Genomic DNA, 17,632 nt, shown 5'->3' on the forward strand with positions numbered 1-17,632 from the left:
CCAGGAGGTGAGGGAGACTCAGGTTCTGCCACCCCAGGCCCGGAGGTAGAGTCAGGGCAGGGACACCGGGTCCCAGCTGTGCCTCTTTCTGTGAGCGTCAGAGCCCCCTCGTCCTCCTGCGCAGACCCAGGGGCCCCTGGAAGATCCCAGCGCGGATGCGGCCGGACGAAGTCCAGGTCCCCGTGGGGAGACGGCTGTGCCCGCAGCCCCTTCCTGACTCCTGACCGATGGTCAACAGACGCATGACAATGGGACGGAGGGCTGCGGGGAGGAGGGCATCCTCTCTGCCCAACAGCACGGCAAAAACACCCACGGGATCCCGAGAGGCGGGGGGCAGGGGGGAGGCGGCTCCCGGGTGGAATGAGCGAGGGCGCTCACAGCCTGACGTTGTCTAAGGAAGATGTGCAGACTCGGGACAGAAATCGTTTCGGGGCAAAGGAGACGTGCTCTGGCCATGGGTTGTAACACTCGCAACTTGACTTCTAAGACGAATTTTTTTTTAATGTCTATTTATTTTTGAGAGAGAGAGAGAGAAAGAGACAGAGAGAGCATGAGTGGGGAAGGGGCAGAGAGAGAGGGGGACACAGAATCTGAAGCAGGCTCCAGGCCCTGAGCTGTCAGCACAGAGCCCGATGCGGGGCTCGAACTCACGAACCGTGAGATCGTGACCTGAGCCAAAGTCCGACGCTTAACCGACCGAGCCTCCCAGGCGCCCCAATTTTTTTTTTTAAGAAACATTTTATACGTACAGAAAAGTGTTAGATAACAAGCATCTGGGTACTCACCGCTCCGTGATCAGAAATCTGACTTCTGAAGTTCATTTGAAACTTCCTGCGCGTCCCTTCCCGTGGATTTCCCTCCCTCTCCCCAAGAAGTAGCTACTTCCCTAACTTTGTTTTCTTATCGTGCTCGTGCATATTATACTTCTAATGAATCCGTTTATACCCCCAAATGTTACACATACTACTTGGCCCAAATGGTATTATTGTATGTATTCTTCTACAATCTGCTTGGTTTTATTTCACATAATGTCTTCGAGCTTGATTCTTGTCGATATCTACTTTCCTAGTTTATTTGGACCCCCGTCCCCATGCTGTTGGCTTCGGTCAATGGATATTCAAGTGGACTCTATGTGTTTCGCGAACACAGAGCTGCAATGAACATTCTGGGCTACTCGTCCCTGGGCCTTTTCCCGAGACCGTCGCTCGGGTATTTACCTGGGAGAGGGAGGGGCTTGCGTTTCTGGGCAAGTCGAGGGAACATGTAGAACAGAGAGGGGATCCAGAGCAAAGGGAGGCACGACTGTTTGCCCTCTCGAGCCACCCCTGCTTGTGAAAAGCATCTGGATTTCCTTTTGGAGAATTACCCTTCCCCATCAGGTGCAGCCTCGGTGGGACTCTGATCAAGATGGCCTCCCTGTCCCCATAAGCCAGGGTGGCCATGTAATCCCAGCTGGGTCCGTGGGTAATTTCAATCTCTAGGTAATTTGACTCTGAGGAGAGGAAAAAATGCAGTCCGGGAATGACGAGACACCCACTGGGGTGCCCTGAAGAAATTGTCTTTATTTCCTCTTTGTGGCACTTCAGAGATGATTCAGTTCTTGCCTCCTCCCTTTTTTGTCTTTGCCTGTGTATTTATTTACTTCGAGAGAGCAAGCATGAGCAGGGGAGGGGCAGGGAGGGAGAGAGACGATCCAAGCGGGCTCTGCACTGTCAGTGAGGAGCCCACCTCGGGGCTCAGGCTCAAAAACCGTGAGATCGTGACCGGAGCCGAAATCAAGAGTGGGACGCTTACCCGACACAGCCACCCAGGCACCCCAGTTCTTCCCCTTTCTAAGGCTGCCTCTTCCTTTTTTGAGGTAACCCATATCCTTCCAGGAACTTCTTTTTTTTTTTTTTTTTTTTTTGTGCTTAAGCTCACTGGACCCAGTGTCTGTGGATTTCAACCAAAGTTCCCTGACTAATACAGCCACCCAGGAAATATGCCAAGAGTGGCAGGTGGGCAAGCCTTCCGTGAACGGAAGACTCCCACCGTGTTCACAGCCCCTGCCTTGAACCCTTCGACCTTGAAGAGGGTTTGGGGCACGGGCCCTTTGTGAAGCAGCCAATCCCGAAGTAGGAAAATTCATTCCCAGCCATCAACTCACATTCAGCCAGCGCCAGTGCTGGGCTGGGCGCTGTGTTGGCACGGAAGACGTACTCTTCACCCTTGGAGGGTGAATTGAATTCTCACCAGGGACCACAGTTCATCAAAATGAGCTCGCTGTGAAAGCTCCCTTAGGTGTGTATTCTACCTGGGAAAGAAATGTCCATCTAAGGTAGGTCTCAATTCCTTCCTCTGCAGAGGGCTTGTACAGCACTCGGTTTCCACGGAAGGATGGTTCCGTGCTCTGGCATGCCCCAGGAATTGGGGAGAAGGAATAGTTTCATCTTTTAAGGCAGACAAGGTATCTCATAAACGCGTGCCAATCCGCGAACTCACCAGTCACTGCTGATCAAGAGACCCCATCAACAATAGGTCAGTGATTTCAAATCCATTTTCCAAACACAAACAGATGAGTCTGAACGATGTAGACGACACTCCGGAAGAGGTCACTGGGGGTTATATATATTTTTATTGCTGCCAAGTAATATCAGGGAAAAAAAAAATCGAACCTTTCACACATAGGAGCCTGGGCCTTGTGAGTAGTTGTTTTTAAACTCCTGCATCTCTATTTCTTTATTTTGGAAACAGAACTTTCTTACGCCTCCCCCCCGCCCCCCCCCTCCCCCCCCCCCCGGCGCGCCCCACCCTTCCACTTGCCTCTGGAAGTCCTCCCCTGGAGCCTTTGATCCATCTGATCTGGGAGTCAGGGAAGAGACCCACGACCCAGAGCTAAGCCAGTCACTGTGTCGGGTCCCCTGGCAACAGTGGTTCGTCAAGGGTGAGCACACGACCAACCAGAATGATTCTCAGGACTTAACCCGGAAGCTCCTGGCTCTTTTCTTCTGGGTTGAACCTGGAGGAAGAGGCTGGAGGGACCGCAGAGCCCTTGCCCCCCAGAGCCCCGGAAGGAGGCAAACACGGCCGATGATGGCGCCACGGCCCGGGAGAAACTGCCTGCAGCCAGCGTGGCTCTTAGATGTTTTGTTTGGGGAGCCAGCAAAACTCTCTTCTTGCTGAAACAAGCTCGGTTTGCATCGTCCGTCACGCACTACTGGAGAGAGAGGAGTCCTCACTAACACCCGAGGGTGGCAGAGCGCCGAAGTATGGAGGCCTCAGTTTCCCCCTTGGGTCTAATGAGCTTCAGCACCGTCTTCCAGCAGCCCCGTCCTGGTTCTCTGGTTCTGGGTGATTCTTCACTGCCTGTCTTGCTGAGTGCGTGAGTTTGGTGCGGACTGCCCGGTTTCAAACCTCCATGTCACCACCAGTAGCTGTGACTATGGGCAAGTGACGTAAGCCCTCTGTGTCTCAGTTTTCTTACCTGTGACATGGAGATGAAGACAGTAGACCCTCATAAAACTGTTGGGAGAGGTGAAGGTGTTAAAATCTGCAGCGTGATCAGAATAGTGGCACAGAGAAAGCGCCTTCCCAGCGGCGACTGTCCTTACTGTTTATGTCGTAATTTATGGTGACGACGCCTGTCCAGACGTCTCCCTCCTTCTCGGTGGTTGTCACCATTCCCAGGCGCCTTGCTGTCTTGGTTAGGGCTCCACCTTTTATTCCTTTTCACAGTCTTTGCTGCTCTGTGTCCCAGCACTAGGGGATTTCTCTTTCCAAGCTCACAGGTATCTAAGGCGAGAAGTCAACTCAGCAAATACGTTCATGGGGTTCCCCTTTGGACAGGAGGTGAGTAAAAGTTTCTGTCCATCCCACTTCAGTTTATAAATCTCTTTAATGAATAAGATTTTTTTTTTGTAATGTATATTAATTTTTTTTGGCTACTCAGAATCCACTGCCCTACCCCTTGGTGACCAGCTCCCTGGGAAGCGCTCTCCCACCACCTTACTCTCACCTAAATGGCTTAACCAGCCTTCCGGGTCCCGTGGAGTGAGATCATCGCGGCTTTCCTTTCCCGGCAACTGTGATTGGCTCAGGGACGGGCATGTGACACCGTCAGGGCCAATGAGATGCAACGAGACTGTTGCAGTGGCTTCTGGGAATGCTGTACACTTTTGTCCCTGTTGCGGCCATGACAGGAGAGTCTAAGAGTGGACCCGAGAGAGGAGGGAGGAGCTCAGAGATCAGGAGACACTAGGCAGGACCTGGTGACGTCATCTGAACCTCTGGATCCAGCTGTGCCCGAGACTAACGACTCCTTGCCCTTCGTAGGTATCTGATGTCATAAATTCCTTTAATTCAAAGCTATTGAACCCAGGTTTTGTATGCAACCAAGAGTCCTGATAAAATCCTTGAGCTTTACGACGTTTGCATTTAAAAAGGAGCATTTAGTGTCTCAGTCTAGAAGAATCAGATAGGATCGCAGACACATGGCAGTCCAGGGAGCAAGGGGATGGTTTGTGGAGGGTCTCGGATATTACGCAGGAAAGCTGGTGACTCTCAGTGTCTAGATTCAGCTGGTTCTGCGAGAAGAGTCATCAAGTTATCAGTTGTCCCCCTTCATTCCTCCAGAAGGTGCCCTTTAAGACAGCATGCAAATAGCTTGGGATGGCTTTGATTAGTCCAACAGTGGAGAAAACGAGAGGCGCTCAAAGCCAGAACCTTTGGAAGATGATGATGCATGGTTAAAGGGTCACCCAGGTGGCACCGACATCATTCAGGTCTTTGATGCTGGGATGGGGTGGTCTGGTTTCCCTCAACTTCTTCAAAATGGTGGATCCCCGATCGGCCAAGACCCCAGAGAGATGGGGAAACATTTATATGCTGGTGGGAAGACAACCTTTCTAGGCACAAGGTGAGAATTTCAGTTATTTTACCACCGTTGATCCAGAAAATCATGGTCTAAAATAGAGATTTTTTTTTTTTTTTTAACGTGCAAATGAGCTGCATGGTTGACTTCAAGGGGCAAAGGTTCCCAACGGCCTTCGGGGCTGGCCATTCGTCAAGTGAACTGGCCGACACAGGATGGTGTCTGTGTCTGTGTGTGCTCTCGTGGAATAGCAGGTCATGTCCTTTTGACTCACTAATCAGTTTCCCCGAGTTTTCTGGGCTAATGAATCACTTTCTCTGGTTTCCATTAGCTGCACAAGGTGTTTCTGTTGGAAAGACCTTCATGTTTACATTCTTATTTAATAGAGAGCTTTGATGGACACCAGGCCTGCTTATTGATGAGAGCCTCCGACCCTGGGTCAGAGCAGGAAATGGGATTTTCAAGAAATGTCACAAAGGTCGTAGAAGGCAGGAATAAAGAAGTGATCACAGACACAGCGCTGAAAAGATCTATGAGAAGTAGCAAAACCCGGGTGTGTGTGGGGGGGACAAGGGGGGTGTTGTATCAGTCAGAGCTCTCCAGACAAATAGAACTGATGGGAGATTGTGTGTGTGTGTGTGTGTGTGTGTGTGTGTACTGTTTATTGTAAGGTATTGACTCACATGGTTATGGAGGCTGAGAAGTCCCATGATCTCCAAGCTGGAGACCCAGGAAAGCCAGAGGTGTAGGTCCAGTCTGAGTCCGAAAGCCAAAAGAACCAGGGGAGCTCATGGTGCACGTTCCAGCTCAAGGGCAGGAGAAAACCCATGTTCCCACTCAGACCATCAGACAAAGCAGATTCTCCCTGCTTCCTACCTTTTTGGTTCCAATCAGGCCAGGTGATGCCCACCCACGTTAGGAAACAATCTGTCTTCCTGGGTCCACCAATTCAAATGCGAATCCCATCTAGAAACACCCTCCAGAGACACACCCAGAAATAACATTTAATTAGATATCAGGACACTCCGTGACCCAGTCAAGTTGACACGCAAAATCAACCATCACGGCAGCGGATTCCTGGGTCCTTCCTGGAGGCAAAGCAGGGGAGAGAATGTTTTCACGTTTTGCGTTTGTAAAATTTATTCCCCAAAGGCAGCAGCGCAAGTGTGACTTGCTAGAAGCCTGCAGGGTTTGGAGAGGAAGACACAGTTGCAAGGATTAGCTGGATACAGACTAACTGCCTCCCAGAGTTAACACGGGAAGCTCCAGCTCTTTGCGGGTGACTCTGGGCGATACCAGGCCGGGTGAGGTTCCGCTACAGTGGCAAACAAGACCCACAGGGCAGCGGCTGACAAGAGGGAACAGTTCCTTTGCTCCAGGGGCGCATGCCCACCTCGGGGTCAGCTGGTCCGCACACCGCGACCCTGACTGGCCCTCAAAACCACCACACCTTACGACGGGCGCCGATGTGTAGCCGGTGAGGCCTGAATCCCTCTCTCGTGCTGCTGCCCGAGCAGGCAGGTGGATCCAGGCCTCTTAGCTGCTGCGTGAGGCCAGCCCGCCCACCGCTTGGGTCCTCGATGCCACAAAGACCCCGGCTGCCCTCTCGTCCGCTTTGTAACATTTTCACGAATTAACACAAATGTAGATTCTTTGTGATAGGTTAGCCCTAGGAGAAGGCAGTGCCTCATCATGGGAGGAAGGGAACACTTGAGAAGAAGAGAGGTTAAAGGAGTTCTGTTCTCAGCAAGCCGCTCTTCTGGGAAAAAATTAGAGAGCCAAATGCAAAGGACAGACATGACAAAGTTGTGTAAACGACAGAGTAGTGTAAATGTTGATATTTTGCAATAAAACGGTTACATTCTCCTTTTAAGTGTCCTTTTACATCCTTTCCAAAAACGTGCTGAGTTTTCTGAACCATTAGCAATATGTCTCATTCCCTTTTCTCCTTGAAAGATCTCTTCCACTTCTCCCGGATGCTTCTCTCCTATTTCAGTGTATTTTTATCCTGTCACTTAGTTTACTTCTAAATTAAGCATGTTTAAAATGTCCCCTGGGTTGAGTTATTGTCGGAATTATTTGTAATGCCCAACTGATCCAAGCAACATAAATGTACAGTAAATTTGGATAAATAATTATTAAACATCAAACACCGCTCCATTGGCCCTGCACAGCCTGTGGGGTGGATGGAGGGAATCAGGGGGTCTTAATTAAAGGGCACCCAGACCCCGGTATTGCAAGCTGCCCCCTTTTTACATGTGGGGGAGGTTTGCACATCTCCAAGCAAGGCACTATGGAAGGATTGGGATGGGTGAAGATCCTCCCTCTTCTTTAAAAAAAAATTTTTTTTTTACATTTATTTATATTTGAGAGACGGGGGGGGGGGGAGGGGCAGAGAGAGAGGGAGACACAGAATCCAAAGCAAGCTCCAGGCTCTGAGCTGTCAACACTGAGCCCGACACGGGGCTCGAACCCATACACCATGAGACCATGACCTGAGCCGAAGTCGGACCCTCAACCGACTGAGCCACCCAGGCACCCCTACCTCGTCTTCTAAGCTGGGAAAAGGGCAACTGTGAAGGAGAGATGGGAAAGGAGACCAATGGGAGCGTTCTCAGGTAGGTCAACAGAGGGAACACTAACCTGTGTAGTTTGAGAGTCTGTGTCCGTGTACTTTCGGGCAATGTGCCCCCGGGAGAGAGCTGGCTTTGATTAAAAAATGATCTGTTTTCTGACTTGCTGGCCTGGCTTCCCTCTCTCTGCTCACACAGGAATAGCAAAAATTGGGGGAAAAGCACCGGACTCCTTCTGCAGTATTTTTCACACTGTCATTGGTCCCTCACGACCACGCAAGGAGGTTCCCAGAGCAATAACATCTCCACCACCATGCCGCCATAGAATGGAGGATGAGATATAGTTTTGTTGGCTCGTGGGCACCCCACACCTTCCTTCGGTTCCCCACCCTTTCCCTCCAAGAGCCCACCTCCCTGTCACTTCCCTCTTCCTCCCCTGGTCCCCTACTCTCCCTTCCCCCAGCTCCCGTCTCTCTCCTCTGTTCTGTTCTCCCCTCCAGCCTTCTCTCTCCTGGAAATCATCATCACAGGACCAAGGCTTGGATATTGTTTGCATAAAACCATTACGAAGAGGGCAAGAGTGACATTTCTTTACGGGCTTGGGTCCAAGCCTGTGACAAACAGAGGTGATCTCAGGGAAAACAAATTGTTAACGTGATCTGGAAATTTCACTGCGGGCACTACATATTTGCATAGAGGAGCCAAACAGAGCAGGGTCGAGGCAGATGAATTCCGTTCCCAAAACACTACAATGAAAAGGCGACTGCAAATTAGGTTTGAAATGGACATCCCTGTCCTCAGAGATTTCGCAGTGACAAATGGATTAGTCCCCAAGTGGAACACAAGCTACTTTGCTTTCATAGGAGTGAGGAAGACTAATAAAGCCGCGTCTCTATGCAGCCCCAGTCAACCAGGCTTCGTCAACCTCTGTTAAATAGCCCGACGCTTCTCCGCCGAGCTTCTTAATTAAGTCGCAATAAGAGTTTGCCCTTAAGAAATCCTTACAAGCTTGGATCCTTGAGTTTATTTATTAATATTTAATATTCTTTCATTTAAAATGAAAAATGCTTAATTATCTTATTGTTATTTATTATTTTTAAATTAATAGTGGTTCCAAGGAATGGCTTGGAAAGGAACCCTTTAGAGCCCTCAACAACATCTGATAAAGTGCCCTCAATGCCGTCCCACGTAATATAATGCCAAGCGTATATATACGAAGTCAAGCAAGGTCATTGTTAGGCAACATTTTCCCAGGATTTACGAGGGACACACACTCCATGTGGCCGGCGTGACGCCGCAAACAGCCTCCAGCCGTATCCCAAGCTCCCGCCCCTCTCCCCTAGCTGCACATCGGTCAGGAACGTCCGGGTTCTGCTTCAGTAACAAATAACCCCCAAAATGCTGTTTTAAAATATCCGGATTTGTTTTTCTTTCTCATGTAATATCAACTGCCTGTCCAGAGTCCTGGACTCAGCCATCCAGGGGCCTTCCGTCTTGCAGGGTGGGCCTTGCAGCATCGAATGTCACCATCCCAGCTCAGGGCAGAGCCCCGGGGCTCCTGCACCTGCCAGAAATGCTTCAGTGAAGCGACGACATGACATCTCTTCCATTCACAGCAATTGTCTAGGGCAGGTCCTGTGGCCCCACCGAGCTTCAAAGGGACGGGAAGAGGCTTTACTCTACATTTCCCCAAGGATGGGGGCTCCAGGTATGTAGAAACACTCCAGGTCTCTATCGTTCCCCCTTCCAGAAAAAAACTGCTGCCTCCAAGACCCTTCTGGAAACAAAATTTCGGAGCCACAAACGCTTCTCACCATACGGACCAAACGTTTCGCAAAGAAACAATTTTTTTTTTTTTCTTTTTCCTTTACGTAGGGCAGGTCCCATGCCCTTGGACCTGGAACAGTGCCTGGCAATTAACTGGCGTATGTAAATACCTACTGTGGGAATTGATGGCCGAGTGAGGGGAGGAGGGCTTGGTAACGCCTCTCGCGCTGTGGCCGCGCTCCTCGTGGACACAGAGCTCTGCAAAGCGCCATCGGGGAAGACGGACTAGACGGTCCGGCCGCGTCTCTGCAGGCGGCGCTGGTGCGTGAAGGCGCATGCGTGCTGTGCAGACACCTGCAGGCGGGGGAGGGCGGAGCAGAGAGAAGCACCAAGAAACCATCGGGAGTTAGGAACCCAGGAAAAGGTTGAACTTCCTATTACGGAGGTAGAAAGAAGGAAGGGTCTGTCTGGCTACCTGTTGCGGAAAGCCGGATCACACAAATGTAACTGTGTGCAAAATACGAGAGACCTGGAAACCAGCGAGGAAAGCGAGTTGGCTTTGTCACTAATTAACGATCGTAACTTCTGCATAAGCTCTCGCGGACAAGAATAATACGAACAACACAACCATGCACAGGATTCTACAGTTGGCAAAGCACTTTATTTTTGTTGTTGTTGTTTGTTTGTTTTTATTTTTTAAAACTTATGGTAGGTTTTTTGGCAGTTTTAATATATTATTTATTTTTTGAGAGAGTAAGCGGGGGGAGGGGCAGAGAGAAAGGGGACAGAGGATCCGAAGGCTGACAGCAGAGAGCCCCGCCCGGGGCTTGAACCCACAAACTGTGAGATCGTGACCTGAGCCGAAGTTGGGCACTAAACTGACTGAGCCACTGAGGTGCCCTGCAAAGCACTTTAATATACATGTATATTAATATACACGTATACATGTGTATATATAAATATATATATATATATATATATATATATATACACACACATATATGTGTATTTTTTTCTCTCTGAAAAATAAACATTTTTAAAAAATTATAAAAAAAATATGGAATCCATTCTATTAACATTCCACCGGACAAAGTTCCGGGCACAGTCTGAATACCTTACAGCTATTTCCTTTAATCCTCGCTGCAGGACTATCCTGTTTTGACAGTGAGGAAACTGAGGCAGGGAAATGAAGTATTTTGCTCAAGCTTATACAGTTAGTGGCAGAACTCGTTTCTGTATTTTGCACCCAGGTATAAGGCTCTGGAGGCCACACACCGAACTCCACATCCTGCAGCCTGAAGAAAATGAAATAAAACTCTTCTGGCGATGCCAGGGGCTGGGATTCATCGTTTACCCAGGACGGTAGGGTTGGAATTTCTCAGAGGGAAGGCTCTGTCTTTGGAGGTTGTGGAGGGGAAAATACCTGAGTTTTGTCTTGGTCTGATCTCATCCCGTAGCATGAAGACATTTTGTACCATATTTTTATCCTTTTACTTATTTATTCTCCCATGAACAAAATTTATTGAGCATTTACTATGTGCCAGGAGATGTTCAAAGCTTTAAAAACATTTTTTTAAACATTTATTTATTATTGAGAGACAGAGAGACACAGAGCATGAGCAGGGGAGGGGCCGAGAGAGAGAGAGAGACACACACACACAGAATCCGAAGCAGGCTCCAGGCTCCGAGCTGTCAGCACAGAGCCCAACGCGGGGCTCGAACTCACAAACTATGAGATTATGACCTGAGCCGAAGTCGGACGCTTAACTGACTGAGCCACCCAGGCGCCCCATCCCTGGGGTCTCTTTATAAGGGTGCTAATGCCATTCAAGGGCTCCTCCTTTAAGACCTAGTCATGTCCCAAAAGGCCCCCTTCCTACTGCCATCACCTTAGGGCTTAAGCTTCAACACAGGAATTACAGGAGGGTGCAAGCATTTAGTTCACAGGACAACTTTCATAGCAATTCTTCCTGCTCAGTGAGGACCAGGGTTAGAATGTTACCATTTTATAGGTGGTGCACAGAGGAAACTGAGGCACCGAGAGGCAAACTCACTGGGGACACCTCTGGGGCCCCTTTTGGATGAGGCCACCTCACTCCAGAGCCCTCACTCTTAGCACCACACTCCGCTCCGGGTCAGATGTCACAACCTGCGTGCAGACATCTCTAACAGAGTTCAGGGCTTCCTCGGGGACCCCTGGGAATCCCTCATTCTGGTCAAACGGTTCTGTAATTTTTATTTGCACATTTATCTCCCCAGTAGACTGTGGGCCCCCTGAGAAGAGAGACTGGCTGTGCTCAGAACTACCCTGATGTCTGCGCTCGAGGGGATGGCCCGGTGGACAGAGCGCCTGACTGGGGGCACTTCTGTGAGGGTCTCAGGCACTTCCTGGGGGCTAGCCACTGTGCGTGTTCATATGCGCCTCTGAGAGACCCAGAGGGAGGTGGACAGACGCAGACAGAGGAAGACAGTCATGGAGAGGTGCAGGGAGAGATGGGGAGACCATAGAGATGGGAGAGGCACAAAGAAACCCCAAAAGAGGGCGTAAAGGGAGAGAGGAAGGACAGAGGAGGAGCCCCGAAGGCAGGGGCGTCCCCCAGCAAGGTGCTGACCCACCCCTTCCTGCCTGTGTCCCCTTCCCCACTCTGTGCAGGCCACGTGTCACCTTGCCAGTCACCACACATCCACAGTCACTCCTACCTCAGGGCCTTTGCACAGCAGTTCCCTCCCCCCGGCATGCTCTTCTCTCTGGCCCGGCTCTCTTTCTCATCGCCTGGCTCTCTCACACATACTCCAGAATGCTTCTTAAAGTAGCTCCCGCTCTGCCCAGTCACACTCACTGTTGTGTCTTGCAAAGCACGTAATACATCTGACATCTTATTTATTTGTTTACTTTCCATGTTCTGTCTCCCTCATGTGTACATGGGCTTGATGGATGATAGTCGGCCGCCTCCGTTTGCTTAGGATTGTAACCCTTGTGCTTAAAACGGTGCTTGTCATAGAAACTCGGTGGCTGGAAGGAACCTGAAGTCTGGAGGAAGGGAAAAAGAAAGGCAGTAGGAATGGAAGGAGGGAGGGAGGGAGGGATGAATAACAAAGGAAGGAAGGGAGACCCCCGTACACCTGCTGCTCCCTGTGCTGCCCTACACTGTAGACCATGTGCACAGACTGATGCAAATCCTGTTCAGGAAGCAGGCCGCAAAGTCATGCCCTCTCTGGTCTCTCTGTGTCATAAGGGTCAAGGTCTCCCTCGGTCAAGGCCTGAGGGCTCTGCTGAACCCTGGCTCCTAGCAGCTCTGCTCAAGAGGATTGTAGGGGACTGGACTGTGTCCACACCCTCCCCCCCCCCCCCCCCCCCCACCTCATATGTTGAAATCCTAACCTCTAAGACTGTGTTTGAGACGGGGCTTTTAGGAGATAATTAAGGTTCAATGAGGCCATAAGGGTGGGACCACAATCCGATGGGGCTCGTGTCCTTGTAAGAAGAGGAGGAGACACTAGGAAGGTACACACACAGAGGAGAGGCCATGTGAGGGCACAGAGAGGAGGCGGCCATCTACAAGCCAGGAAGGGAGGTCTCACCAGTAAACCGACCCTGCTGGCACCTTGATCTTGGGCTTCAGCCTCTAGAACTGAGAGAAAACAAAAATTCCTTCGTTTAAACTCCTAGTCTGTTATGGTAGTCCAAGCAGACGAAGACAAGGACGCTCTTCTGGAAGGAACGTCTCACGTCTGCGGCAGGCAGGGGCCCTGGAAAGAGCAGTTCAAGGCCTCCCTGAGGTCTATCACGTGGCAGAGAGAGCACGGAACACTTCTCCATGATAGGAGCGAGGGGGACGCACATTAAAAATGCAAGACTCCAAGTTGACGTCCCCTTAGATGAAGGAGACAGAATCGCGTGTCCCTTGGAAGGAAAGAAGGGTGTATCTTTGCTCTGCTTTCTTTGTTTTGAGGCCTGGAATAGCAACACTCCGTCTCCTGGCTGGCAGACCAGGCCCTTCACTCTGCCAGACTGTTTCTTTTCTCTGACATGGGGATACTCATATGGCAATGGATTGTTGGGGCTTTCAAATGAAATAATGTAAATAAGGGGACTTTGTGAGGTGGAATTCATTCATTCATTCATTCACTCACTCATTCATTCATTCACCCATACCCTCAATGGGTTTACTGAAGGCTTATTGTGCCAAACCCTGCTGAACGTCCCTGAGGTATAGACAGTAATAAGACATCTAGAGGTTGAAGGTACATGGCTGGAGCCAGACTGCCTGGGGTCAACCCTGGCTCTGTCACCTACCTCCTCACTATGGGAAAGTTAAGTGATAATAATATTACCTTACTCAAAGGACTATTGTCAAGTTTAAGTGAGTTAATATTTGTAAAGCATTTAGGATAGGGGCCTGGCCCAGAGTAACTACTGTAAGAGCCTTTGAAAACAAACAAACAAAATACTTTTGAAATGAACAACGAGGAAATTAACTTACAGTAAGTATTTCTAAGGAGTCACGGCTGCCTCTTGTATCTTAAAAAAAAAAAAGAAAAGTATACTGGAGGAGTTAAAAGAATAGAACAATGAGCATCAGTATAACCTTTTAGAAAGATTTGCAACCAAATTTCTGTAAATGTAAAATCAAGTTTTAACCCTTAGCCGTTAACCGCTAAGAACACCCAGAACTCTAGAATGCCTTAGTTCGTGTGGGTTAATGTCGCAATTTATTAGCCCCAATCTCTGTGGCTTAAAGCAACACCTTTATTTCTTGCTTAAATCCAGGGCAGTGGGCAAGCCCGTTTCACAATATTCTCCCTGATGGGTGTGATGGCAGTCTCTCTCCCGACTAGAATTCAGAAGAGGGAAGAGAGCCTGACAAAGAAACACTGGATCTTAAAGACAAAGTGACGCATACGTCACTGGCCAGAGTCCGCCACGTGGCCACCCCCGACTTCACCAGGAGGAAGCAGTTCAATTCTCCCAAACGCCTGACTTCCCCACTTCCGCGTGACTGTGGCCAAGTCGCTTACTTTTCACGGTGTCTCAGTTTCCTTGTTCGTTTGTGTGAAGACAGACCCATGACTTTGTTCGTGGCGTTGTTAAGAGGATTAAATGTGACAATGAACAACAAAAAATGTTAGACGGTTGATGTCATCTACGCTGAGAACATAGAAGACGTTATTTGTGTGTGTTGCGTCCATTAACTGCAAGTAGGTATCAGGCTATGATGCTTTCAGACCTAGTAGAAATGTGTGATCTGGCTGAAACAATAGCCTTCCATTCATTCCATAATTATGTGTGTGCGCGCGCGCGCACACACACACACACACACACACTCACACTCACAATACAGCTGGGGACCCGGAGTCGGAGTCGTGACGAACAAAGGAGAGTGAGTTGGGGTGGAAAAGAGGGCGCGCAGGCCATTCCCAGGGACTGGGGGCCCAGGAAGGGTGGAGAAAGGGAGGCGTCTCGGCGGAAGCCGCGTCCCGGATGCAGAGGCTCAGGGAGGGGGCAGGTGGCCGTGACGGTGAGGGGGCGGGGGCAGAAGTCCTGAGAATTGACGTCCGGGGTCCAAAGGCCGCGAGGAGCCAAGGAGCGCAAGGGCTCTGGGCCGACTCTGGAGGCCAACTGCCTAGACGGATGTGAGCCAGGTCCTTGAGCCCGAGCTCGCTCTGGGGACTGCGGCTTTGCTAGTGTCAGGCCATGTGACCCAAGTTTGGCCAATCAGACCTTCTCACCACGGTGATTGGCTCAAGAATAGCATGTGACTGCAGTCAGACCCAATCAGAACTAACCCTGGGCCTGCGTGGGAGGAACAGGTTCATTTGCTGAGGGACCTGAGGTTGGAAGGCTGTGAGACTCAGACTGCAAGGTCCCCACCGGAAGGTCATCTCCCTAAGGGTGAAGTCAAAGAAAAACACCCTGGAATGGAGAGAAAAAGAGAGTCAAAGTCCCTGGTTTTAGATATGCCCACAGCCCATCGCTGGCCTTTGGTGTGAGCCACAAATTCCTTTACTTCGGACAAACCAGATAGACGTGGGTTTTCTGTCACTTGCAACCAGAATCTCTCCTGGAAGATAGGATGCGCCTCTTTGGAGGTTACTGCTACTTTTCTTTGCAACGAATGTTTTCCACTCTGCAGAGACACTTGCCAGATGTTTTTGACCTAACTAGGCTAAATTATATTGCATTCTCAAAAATCACATTTCCATTCAGCTTTCCCCCAAGAAATCCGGTGTTAATTTATTCGTAAAGAACACACATCTCCAGAAGAGACTCCAACCTCTGATACCAATTTTCCTCTTGGTCATTGGCTCTGAGTCATTAATGTCACATATGGCTTCATGCCCATACAGGCTACCCAGTAATCTCCTTGGGGCCAGTCATCATGTGGTCGGTTTTGATGACAAAAATAACTATTGAGACCCTAAAATTTGTTCACTCTGAATGTATTAAGGTGGTAGTTATCACATCGGTACTATATCACCCCTTAAATTACCTTGAAAACAAAATCAATAGTTTATTTAAACACAGTCAAGAAAAGAAAAAACGCTCCCAAGGAATCTGTGTTAGTTTTTCTGGGAAGGCAAAATGTACAGAAGCTAAGAGTAAACAAGATATGTGGTGACTTCAAGGAATAAACCAACCCCCAGGTTGTGATAATTTCTTGGCTCCTTCTTACAAATTAGCTCAACAGACCTTTGCAAAGTCTGGACTTTCTAACCGAGTGATTAGAATAAAAGCACTGTTGACCTAACAGTTGGGCAGTGTGGATACCGAAGCTATTTCTTTTTCTGTTTTTTTAATGTCTGTTTATTTTTGAGAGAGAGAGAGAGAGAGCGCACGTGAGCAAGGGAGGTGCAGACAGAGAGGGGGGACAGAGGATCGGAAGTGGGCTCCACGCTGACAGCAGAGAGGCTGAGGCGGGGCTCGAACTCACCAACCGTGAGATCACGACCTGAGCCAGCTGGATGCTTTACCGACTGAACCACCCAGGCGCCCCTACTGATGCTATTTCTTTTATTAAACACTTGAGATCATTCATACATTGAGCTTATCAGTGCCCCAGATCGGACTCCAGGAGCAATGTGTGAGCTAATTCAGACAGCACCACCTGAACTGCTTTTATTTATTTAAAAAACAAATTCTTTGAATTTGAAATTTCTCAGGTTTGCCACCCCCAAGTCACAGCTCTTCTGCCTTTGGCGAAATTGTCAGTTGTCCAAGGGATGGCACCCTCAGCGTTCTTGCTGCATAGATTCCAAGATGGCTGACTTGCTTGCTCTTTCTTTCATAGAGTCTGCGAGCTCCCAACACCCTTTACTAAATTCCTTTCCCACTTAAGTAGCTGCAGGGGGGGTTGGTTTATTCCTTCAAGTCACTGCATATCTTTTTTTTTTTTTAATGTTTATTTATTTTTGACAGAGAGAGACAAAGCATGAGTGGGGGAAGGGCAGAGAGAGAGAGGGAGACACAGAATCCGAAGCAGGTTCCGGGCTCCGAGCTGTCAGCACAGAGCCTGACATGGGGCTCGAACTCACGGACCGCGAGATCATGACCTGAGCCGAAGTCGGACGCTTAACTGACTGAGTCACCCAGGTGCCCCAAGTCACTGCATATCTTGTTTACTCGTAGCTTCTGTGGATTCCAGTGCTAGCAACCGAGAGCCCAGACAGATGTGCTCGTTACGATGTTCCATTTTAAGGGCTCACCCTTTCCAGGTCTGAACAGCTGGAAGTATAGCCACCACCCAAGTGTCTGACGTGCAGGGGCCATTCCTGCTGGCCTTCCCAGGGCAGCTGACAAACTAACCGAGCAGAAAATGTACTCATTTATATTTTTTAAAAACAGTTTTCTTGAGGTTGCAATTGATATACAAAAAAATGCACCTGTTATATGTGTACAATTTGATGAGTCTGTACGTATGAAAACGTCTGTGAAACCGTCAGCGCAATCCAGGTAATAGATCTATCCGTCAGCCCCCAAAGTTCCTTGGGTCCCCTTCTTTTTTCTTTGTGGTAAGGACACCTAACATGAGATCCGCTCTCCTAACACATTTTTAAGTGCGTAATACAGTATTGTGGGCTGGAAGCAGAAAACATTTAATTTTTTTGCTTCAAAATACAAGAACTGCATCATAAATCAATGGAAAGCCGCCTACGAACATGTGTTCACAAATTCTAAACGTTATAACCGCCCGTGTTTATACGAGACAGAAATACGTTTTTTAAATTTTTTTTTTTAACGTTTATTTATTTTTGAGACAGAGAGAGACAGAGCATGAACGGGGGAGGGTCAGAGAGAGAGGGAGACACAGAATCGGAAACAGGCTCCAGGCTCCGAGCGGTCAGCACAGAGCCCGACGCGGGGCTCGAACTCACGGACCGCGAGATCGTGACCTGGCTGAAGTCGGACGCTTAACCGACCGAGCCACCCAGGCGCCCCCAGAAA

General features: G+C 49.3%; 1 long non-coding RNA gene across 1 annotated transcript; it reads left to right on the plus strand.

Moving 5' to 3' along the window:
- Window positions 1-4,007: 4,007 nt before the first annotated feature.
- LOC131486267 (uncharacterized) lies at window positions 4,008-12,002 on the plus strand. Its single transcript, XR_009249274.1, has 3 exons — window positions 4,008-4,307; window positions 10,440-10,551; window positions 11,449-12,002. It is a non-coding gene; the product is annotated as an uncharacterized LOC131486267 (long non-coding RNA).
- The last annotated feature ends 5,630 nt before the right edge of the window (window positions 12,003-17,632 follow it).

This window comes from Neofelis nebulosa, chromosome 9 (genome assembly GCF_028018385.1).
Source record: "Neofelis nebulosa isolate mNeoNeb1 chromosome 9, mNeoNeb1.pri, whole genome shotgun sequence".
Classification (NCBI taxonomy): domain Eukaryota; kingdom Metazoa; phylum Chordata; class Mammalia; order Carnivora; family Felidae; genus Neofelis; species Neofelis nebulosa.